Source organism: Limulus polyphemus, unplaced genomic scaffold, assembly GCF_000517525.1.
Source record: "Limulus polyphemus unplaced genomic scaffold, Limulus_polyphemus-2.1.2 Scaffold1782, whole genome shotgun sequence".
NCBI classification, from domain to species: Eukaryota; Metazoa; Arthropoda; class Merostomata; order Xiphosura; family Limulidae; genus Limulus; species Limulus polyphemus.
The window spans coordinates 78,466-84,435 of record NW_013667392.1 but is presented as its reverse complement, the minus strand read 5'-3'; positions in this window follow the sequence as shown (position 1 = coordinate 84,435).

Below are 5,970 nucleotides of genomic sequence, written 5' to 3'. Positions count from 1 at the left end.
GATATTGCTAAAATATTCATATATATATACATATATATAAGCTAATATCATAAAGTGTTGTATTTACCCTACAAGGAACAGTAATAATGGTGCGCGAAATCGGTAAGTAAATACAAAAATGTTAATTTGAATTATGAAACGAAGCCGTAGGAGTATACACGTAAGTTCGACGTGTTAAATCGATAAGTCTCTTGGATCTGGACTCCGCCTCTTCCTTCTATTCCTCTTTGTCGTGACTATTGTTTATTGTCGTCCTTGATATAACAATTAATATACATTCTCAACATCCAAGCCACGCCTACTCTTCGTAACGTCCAAACCGCGACGCTCGCAAGATCCGGGTTTCCCACGTCACACTAACCGACGCCTTCCCCCAGTTCGAACGTCATACGTGACAGATTGAAGACGTCATTCAAGTGATATAGTAAATAATACTAATAAATGGCTTGTCTATTTGATTATTAGTCCTGGTATCAGTAACTAATTACCTGGTCAAAGCACAAACGACAGTAAATAAATCTTGCACAGATCCAACACAGGCAGTAGTAAACAAATAACGTAACAAGACATCTGAACACGTTTACTATATAATGATATTATGAACGTATTATTACGATAAGTTAATAATGGCTGGAGACGGCTTGAATGGGTAATGAAGAAAAACTTTAATATAAGTTTAACATAACAGCAAATGTACAACGTTTCGACAAGGTTTTGTCATCATCAGTATAAGTTGACCAGTGTTACACCTTAGTTGCGTGGTCAGTTACTGTATATATATATTTAAGTTGACCAGTGTTATACCTTAGCTGCGTGGTCAGTTACTGTATATATATATAAGTTGACCAGTGTTATACCTCAGTAATTAATAATGTTCTTAGAAATTTCTCAGTTTATCTTTCTTCTAGTCTAAAATTCGGGGCTAGATACTTACGGTGAGCACAGCAGAGTTAGTCTATTGCGCATCATTGCGCTTAACACCAAACAAACAGAAAACTTTTTTCACAAGAATTAATTAATTTTGTCAAAAATTGCTTATTTCATCTTTCATCAGATTAGCCTGTAACAATACATGACAACTAAACAGGTTCGGCCTTTAAAGTTGTTTTTTTTTACACCAACTTATATTACATTTGAATATAGTAAGGGTATTATTCTTACCATATTTATCAACTTAGGAAAAGGCCGGGCAAAGTGAATCCGAGGGTCCACGGTTCGCATCCCCTAGTCACGAAATCGCACGTAAAAGCCATGGATGTGTCACAAGAGTGACAGTTAAATTCGACAATTCCATTAGAGTAGCCTAAGAGTTGGCGGTGGCTACTGTCGAATAGGTCGCTACCGTCCCTCTAGTTTATCGGTTTACAATTAGGGACGACTAGCTTTGTACGAATATCCAAAAGAAACATTTTGGAAGTATTTACTGTTCAAAATACAATTTCTCAGTAATATATAACATACATACGTGTGTGGCCATAGGATAAATAACAAACATTTAAGTTTTTAGGTTTTTGTGTTTTATTATATGTATATAGACATTTTTTATTCTTTCTATATTTATACCTTAAAATATCTATATATATAAATGTTTTTATCATAAAAGGTGTACTTATTAAAATATTTTATACATTATATTCCGTATCCAAAGTCTACAATACACGTAAACTATAGTAACCTAATACTTCTCTCGCAAGTTTTTAATTTATAGCAAAATTCGCGTAATGGAGGTTAGAAGTGTAACCGATGTTTTGTTCCATTAGGTTTCAAGAGGGGTGGAGGGCTGGTATGACTTGGTGGTTAGGGTACTTGACTCGCAAAGTGCGAGTCGCAGGTTCGAATCCCTGTCACCGAACATGCTCGCGTTTTCAGCCATGTGAACGTTTTAATGTGATGAACAATCTCGCTATTCGTTGGTAAAAAGAGTAGGCTAAGAGTTGGCGGCGGGTGGTGTTGACTAAACGCCTTCCTTTTAGTCTATCACAAGTTGAAGAATGTGTATACTTCTAATAGAAAGAGAGAAAAAAACAATTACTAGAAAGGCTCCAAGATGTAGAAACTACGTCAAGTTTCTTTTTTTTTAACATCCTCACTGTGACCTTGTAACCTTGACCTTCTTTCATTCAAAGAAAAAAGGCCAACACACGATGACCTAAATCATTTTGGAGTACCATTAACACCAGATTTAATTAGACTTAAAAGGTCGTCAGCGCTTATCATTATGTAGTAGATGATAACAACAATGAACGAAAGAATAAAATAAAGATATTAAATATATGATGTTGTTACAACAACAGTACAGAAAGAATAAAATAAAGATATTAAATGTTTAATGTTGTTACAACAACAGTACAGAAATAATAAAATAAAGATATTAAATATATAATGTTGTTACAACAACAGTACAGAAATAATAAAATAAAGATATTAAATATATAATGTTGTTACAACAACAGTACAGAAAGAATAAAGATATTAAATATATAATGTTGTTCCAACAACAGTACAGAAAGAATAAAGATATTAAAGATATAATGTTGTTACAACAACGGTACAGAAAGAATAAAGATATTAAATGTTTAATGTTGTTACAACAACGGTACAGAAAGAATAAAGATATTAAATATATAATGTTGTTACAAAAACGATACAGAAAGAATAAAGATATTAAATATATAATGTTGTCACAACAACAGTACAGAAATAATAAAGATATTAGATATATAATGTTGTTACAACAACGGTACAGAAATAATAAAGATATTAGATATATAATGTTGTTACAACAACGGTACAGAAAGAATACGTTTATTTTTATACAGCAGTACGGTATCACATAATAATAAAGGATTTGGTTTTCCTCACGGCACCGATACAATTTCAATGTCGATTTTACGATGTGGGGACATCCCATGCCGTGGCTCAGCGGTAAGTCTGAGGGCTTAAAAAGCTAAAAATTGGTTTTCGATACCTGCGGTAGGCAGAACACAGGTGTCACATTGTGTAGCTATGTGCTTAATAGAAAACAAACAAACGAGAGGCGGGGCTTAGCAGAGGGAAGACGATTTAGTACCTATCCCTTCTTTTACCCAAAAATATATCATTGATGAGCCCCGGTATTGAACGAAAGGCCTCGTCGGAACTGGATTTGTCAGATCTATTGTAGTTGACATATTATATATTATTCTTTATTTTTAGTCATAAGTTCATAGAATTACAGAATAAATGACAATGTTCGGTATATTGTATCCTGAGATGAAAGGTAAATAACCTCAAGTCTTAACATTAACTGATTTATATATAGAGAGCTCAGCCTATACATGGATTTCTAATCGCAATATAGCATCGCGTAACAGTAAGACCACCACACCTGGACGATATATCTTCTTATAGCCACTGTATATAATAGTGCCTTCTATCATGAGTTAGGCATATCACGCGCAGCTGCCAGATACAGCCAACACGTTTGAATACTCATGAGGTCACGAGGTCACGTGCAATTTTCTGCGAGGCTTACGCTTTGGTATCAGAAAAGACAAAAGAATCTGTCTGCTACAAATAACAGTCCTGTCAAATACAGACCGTGCTATACGAGAATCACCTGGTGCATACCAGGTTCAATTTCACAAACAAGGAATTGCGTAGGCTTAATCAGTTCTCCCGGGAACTGCCAGGAGTCTGCCATCAACACACCTGCTTTTACTGTTTGCTTGCTTTAAATGCACTTAACAAGGGAATGAAAAATAAATATATGTTAATCGCAAAACACAAAGGGAATTCAATAGAAGTTATAATGATTTACAGCTACCAATAAAAATTGTGTACAAACTAAATAACGAAATCGTCGAAAAAATATTAACAACTTATCCTACTTATCTAATCGTCAACACTTCTAACTCATTTATAAATACACTTGTTGTACTAAATTAGCGGATTGAGGGGGGCGTGTTCCCCCCGTTTTCAATGCAACAAAAAAATATATTTATTGCTCTTATTTTATTGTCAACAATTCTAAATCACTTATAAGTACACTTATTATACAAGATTAGAGGATCTAGGGGGTTCTGCCCTCCTTTTTAATTAAAAAAAATAAAGAGAAAAATAGCGCCACCAGTGGTAGAAAGATTATTTACTCATTTTCTGATCAGTTATTGTTGCATTTCTGAATGGAAAAAGGGTGGTCTAGACAGAGTTGTAATGTGTAAAAGGTAGAAGACAGCCGTAAAGGATCTTTTCTTCCAAAATATTATAGTCGACTAAAAAAAAACAACAACAACAAAAAAAAACAGCTCTTTGATGGAGCACTTTTGATCGGTATAACCATGAAGTTTTCATCAGTCTCTCTCTAGCCCATCAGTGAACAACGAACGCTTGACATAACTAGATTTCGAGGTCAGTTCCGCAAGTAAAGGAAAATGCATGAATTGATGGTAGCAGGAAGTATTAGTCATTCAGATTTCTTACTGCAAATTTGCCAATAGGACTGACCTGTAAAAATCAATAGAACGTGTCAGTATTTGGCCTTAGAGAAGTTTCAATTTTCAAAAAGTCTGCAGCTTCTCAGAGGGGGAAAAGCATCCTCCTGGATGACTCTCTAGCAGTATGAAACTTCCCTTTCTTGTATAAAATTAAATCTAACACCAAAATTAATCTACGAGATATCACTTTGCAGTTCCAGTAACTTAGATTGTTAAAGCATATATTAGATGGGCAAAGTCGATCCGAAAACGTGTTACAAAATAAACTTAATATATGGTAGTCATGTATATTGCACTTAGATTAAAATTTTGAACCCTAGGATTATTCCACTAATTATGCTTTAAACTGCTTGAGGAGGGGGGGGGTATGAGTTCGTTGGTTTATAGGGCTGACCCTAGTAATTTAGGAGTTACAAGAAAAAATAATCAATACTGCAGTTAACCTTATTAGTAAATATTATTACATTGGACCCCCTATGTATTTTACTTATAATTTGCTGGATTTAACTTTTCTGCCAGTTCTTTACATTGGGTGTCGTAACAAGCAAAAGTTAATCAATATGACGTATGTGATAGTGAACCGTAGAAACCGAAGTCTGTAATTTAAGGATTAAAACTGGGGTAAGAGTTTTGGATCTAATAAGTTGTGTTAATCCTATGTTATATTTCAGTGCTTGCAAGCTCAAGTTACGATATGATAATCTATTGGGATGAACGTATCGGTTACAACCTCTAGTTTACTGTTACATCGTACGAATTAGGTTTTTCAGAAGACTGTGACAAGACAAAAATGTCGCAGGAATTTCTTGGAGCTTGTTAGTATATAAAGCCCAGTTTTTTTTTTATCACGCAACAATAGCGTGAACGATGCAAGTAATCTAAACAACATTTTTATACACAGAAAACAAAGTTTTACTGAATGGTGTACGATTTTAATGAAATGTAGGATGACTTCACGAACAGCATATTAATTGATAACTAACAATGTTTTGTTAAACAGTGAGGGTTTTAACGAAGTGTATGGTGTTATAATAATAAACAAATCGAGATTTCGTGACGACATACAATTTTACAACAGTTCGCTCTAAAGATGATATTCAGGTTTTAAATGAATATTTCATAAAACGCGCGTGCTTGTTTTTTAAAAACCGTTTGATTCATTATGTTTCAAAAATATATTCAAAACTTTTAAAATACGCATATCTGTGATACAACTTAGCATATACATATATATTATTAAGAAATATAATATAATGACTTCACAATATAATTTTTTGTTCACTTGGCCCTGATACTCAAAGCATTTGTTGTAGGAATAATCGCTAGAAGATAATCAGAGCACTGGCGTCATCTATCGGCTAAACAATTAACGTTGAAGAATATTTTCACGTGAGTGAAAAATATTGATATATCTCAGAAGATTATTCAGCGAGTAATAAATAATACATCTAGCTGTTTGTTTGTTTTGAATTTCGCGCAAAGCTACACGAGGGCT